This window comes from Toxotes jaculatrix, chromosome 4 (genome assembly GCF_017976425.1).
Source record: "Toxotes jaculatrix isolate fToxJac2 chromosome 4, fToxJac2.pri, whole genome shotgun sequence".
NCBI lineage: Eukaryota > Metazoa > Chordata > Actinopteri > Toxotidae > Toxotes > Toxotes jaculatrix.
The window spans coordinates 2,243,225-2,247,938 of NC_054397.1; positions in this window are offsets into that span (position 1 = coordinate 2,243,225).

The window sequence follows — 4,714 nt, forward strand, 5'->3', positions numbered from 1 at the left end:
ATAGCTCTGTTGTTCTTGATGAGAGAAGCCAAATTAAAGGTACATGACAGTGAATAACATTAGAAGAATATATCTGTCCGATGATAATGTTTTCATTTAACTCGCGTTTTAGATCTTATGTTCTTTTTTTTTTAGCACACTCACCAGATTCCATCATGAGTCCTCAAACAGCATTATGCACATTCAGTCTGTTAAAAAAAAACAAAAACAGCCAAACCCAGAGAACGTCTAAACAATAATAAATAACTAAATCAAGTAATGGAAACTTTGACCAAGACTGAAAAATATCTTCAACACATCCAGTGTGGATTCTGCTTCTATTTCCCATTACACCACGTGACTGTAAAGCTTTCCTTAGTCATGAAACCATAACATACACTAACAGAAAAATGTTTAAAATTTAAACCAGCTCACTTTAAACCTCGAAAACATATTATAGTGTTACCAGTTCGATGATCAAATATTCCAGCATACATAAAAAATACATTTTGCTTTGCCAGTTTTCTTCTTCTGTGTTTTATAGTAGAAAGTCATCAGGCCTGTCATCCACCCAAAAGACTAGCGAGCTCTTATTTTGAAAAGCACATTACCGAATTTCCGGTTTCTGCGTGGTTGACAGTTGGTAAATTGACGCGTGTTGAAGTCAGTGAAAACGGATATGGTTTGTATCTACGACACGGCGTCGTCAGAGGGGCGGGGTCACACGACCCGTCTTTAAGGACACCGGGAGCACTGAGGCTGCGAACCCCCTGACCCCAGAAGGGCTCCGGGCTGCTTTAGAGCCGAACCCCGCTGGAACCGCTTCACCTCCACGCGGACATGTTGAACAGAGGAGCAGACCCCGGCAGGAGGCCTCAACCGCGGGTTTTACTACAACCGCCTGTGCCTCCATAAACTCACTGTAGGTCCCGGTGCTCAGTGGTTTTACTCTCTAATGAATAACAGTGTCTGTCTGTATCAGAGTCTGTGCGTTCACCGGTAAAAATATTATAATCTCCTCTCAGTATAAGACAAGGGGGAAAAAAAGGCACCATCTCTTTACAGTTTCAACCCAAACCGAACATTATGACTTCATGAAGGTTGGTTTTATGCTGAGTTAGACTTATAGTTAAGTGTTCCTAATAAACTGGCAACAGAGTCTGAATAAGAAATGCAGTTTCAATATGTATCATTATAATATGTTTATGTTAGACCATCAGTGTCAGAGAATATGCTGTGAAAGATGTCCTCTGCTTTAGAAAAGTGTTAAACCACTCACTTCTACATTTAATATTTATTACAGTTCACAAAAAGTTATGTTTTCCTGAACTTTAGAGTATAAATTGCTGCTATACTATAAGTACTATATAATGGTGTAACGAAGGACTTCGTTACCGTTGACTGTCGGGTCATGGATTTTGTAAATATTATTGTAAATATTGTACACGGTGGGTTTGGATATTGTTTATAGATAACTGGACAATGTATAGTTATGGCGAAAGGCACTTTTATTATATATTTTGCAAATAACATTCGAACATGAAAGTTTCAAGGGATAACGGCAATATTGGTTGCGTAATGTAGTTATCATATGTGAGGAGTCGGCCTCGGTCGGATGCCGGGGTGGCCGCTCGGCTCCGTCTGTAATGAGAGGAGGTCTGTTAGACTCCGTGGATAGCGGACGGTCCAGAATTGACGGACACCGGCAAAAGCGATGAAACTTATTGTGGTATTTATGAGAAGAATGGTGAAAATAGTGAAAGTGCCTAACAGAATTCTTCATGTTATTGTTAACACTCACCTTCTGTCTGTTTTGTGTTCACCTGGGGTGCGTCACGGAAAAGAGTCCCCTGGGTAACGGACGGGGTTAATAACGTTCCGGGTGCGGCCAAGTGGCAGGGCAAGACAGGGGGAGTACAAAAACTGTCTTATGTATATCATTATTGTAAATATATTTATGGTGTTTGGTTGAGGGATTATATTACAGCACGCAGGTTATTTTAAATATTTTTTGTTGAATCTAATAATCATATTTTTCATATTATCACCTGTATTTATAAATCTATATCTGGGAACACCTATGAATGGTTTTGTCCAATTACGCCTACCAGACCACAGTATAAAAGGGCGCCAATTTTACATCCCTGTTGGTTACTGACTAGGCCTCACCCTGTGTGTGCTGCTATACCTGTGTTAAAAGAGAGAAAATAAAAGTAAATACGTATTTGCATCTTCCACCTTTGCCTTGGCATTTTTATTCCTCCGGCAGTCTCTGTTGTCAGAACGGCCATTCTAACACATGGTATACATCAATACTGCAGTATAAAATGACACGAGTGTATCCATACCGCCCAGAGTCATTTACTGCCTAAAATGACTTTTATATTTTTATGTTGCACACTTTTTTTTAAAAGTTTATTTGAGTACATACACTACACATTACACTCCTTTGATATCCACATTTAAGGATTGATTATCAGAAGTGTTTATTCAAAAAACACTGGCCAATTTAATTTTATTGTTTTATTTTTTTTTTAGCTATGTAGTACCAATATTATCATGCACTGGTAAACAGCTTCTGTGGAGTACGTATTTAAATTGTCTGGCAGTATGAAGAGGGATTAAAATATGCATCAACAGGCTTGCAGCTGCTCCCTTGTGATGAAAAGACACAGCCCTCTATAGCACAGCCAGTGTTATTTAGGCCAGCTCATATAGCTGTTTGCATAAAGACTGTTAAATCTTAATGTACTCTCAGAGGAAAGCAGGTTGTCATGGAGCATGGGCACATTAAGCCACGTTTTATGAATATTACAGAGGATAAACCGTGGAGAGTGTGTGTGTCTGTTACAGCCCGTATGTGTAGGCCTGTAGGCTGTTTATGTATGTGTGTGTGTGTGTGTGCACTTAAATAATGTGTATTAAGTTGGCATTCAGCAGTTTAAACAGAAATGTAGGCCAAGGCTCGGGTATAATCATTCGTAAAGGACTATACTGCAATTTTTTGCAGTTCTTTAGGAGAAGCCCCCCCCACACACACACACACCCACCCACACACACACACACACACACACACATCTTTGTTTCTCAGCTGTGACCAGGGGATTGTATAAATCACTGTTGGCGAATCAGTCACAAGAACACCGTGGCTTTTTCAAAATGTCACACAGACTTAATGAGTTGTTTACTCATTAATCTGCATCCGCTCTGAGACCGCGGCACTGCACCACCACTCATTTATTTGCAGCTGTGAATTATAGATGAATGTTTGTCCTCTTAGATGGTAATCTAAGAGGACAGCGGAGCACACGAATAACTGTAATTTTTACATAACATAATCATAATCCAGCACAACAAATTGCTACTACTTCCACCTCCCCAACAATAAACATTCATGCAACATATTTCCAAAGCTATCTGACGTCTGAAAGAACCAAACCGGCTGCTTAGCATTTGTTGTCTGCAGGTGGCACGCGTGTCAAATTTCGCTTTCTTTGCCTCTAGATGGGGCACGTCAGCCTCTTCACACTGCTCAATTCAAACCTACTGCTGAATTACTTTTTTTTGCCTGTAGGTGGCGCCGCTTGGACTGGAAATAGTCCGAAACTGGCACAAAACTGTCTGGGCCTGTTTCCAGGTGTTTAACATCAGTGTGTCCCTGTTGGATGTTAGAAACAGGCAGGCTAGTGCTACCTGTATGTATGAGAGTCCATAAACCCTGTGATAGGATTTCTTTTTTCAAAACCAAAGTTTCAGAGCTTGAGTCCCATTGTGGTGTAAATGAGGTTTGTTTGGGTTTGTCCACCTTGATAAGATTCAGCGTAAAAACATATCGGTTTTTATCTGCTATATTTGCAGCTTCAGTCCAGAAACATGAGCATTAGTTTCAGCGTTTGAGAGCAAAGCATCTTATTTTATGAGCGTGAAAATGTACCTTACCCTGTTTAGTTTTCACTTTGCAGCTCCTCCAGGTTTTTTGATCATCAGTGGAGTCAGTTTATTGAGTGAACGGCTTCTTTACTTCTTCAATATGGCAAGGAAATGAGTATCCAGGCTTTGGTTTTCAGGTCTCTGCTGCAAACTGTGAAACTGTTGCATGTTCTCCCAGCAAAATGCCTGCACCTGACAGATGAGGTGGATTAAATGAGTATGTATGAATCATGCATGCATGCGTGCCTCCCTGTGCAATTGTGAGAATGTTGCGTGAGGGAGTCGACCTTGTCCTTGATCGCCAAGGTAACTTGATCAGACTGTCAGAGTCCTTCGCCGGGGCCCCCGCCCTTTCGCAGGCTGTGCAACAACATCAGTTGAGATGCAGCGGAAGTGTTGACACTTCACACGTCATTTTCTCTTTCGCACAACCTCACACGGGAGCCTGAGTGATATAATTTACCCCCTGCACACCTCAGATGTTTGCAGGAAAGAAAAATAATCGGAAACAAGCTTTTGATATGAGGTGATGTGTGCTTTTGTGTGTACTTGTGATTGCAACCTTGTGAGATTAGATTAAACTTGTGTAAGGGTTAGGTTTATGTTTTCTGAGTCATGTAGAAAATCTAGATCCTCAAGTCAAATGGCTTTGCACTCATAGTGTTTCCATTCAGACAGACAGGAGTGTGCAGGTGTGTATATTTATATGTGTGTTTCGTTCCAGCGCGCTCAGGAGGAATGTCAGTAATGTCAACAGAGCGGTTGGATTGTATGAGACATATAGTTTCTTTTATTGGGTGTTTCA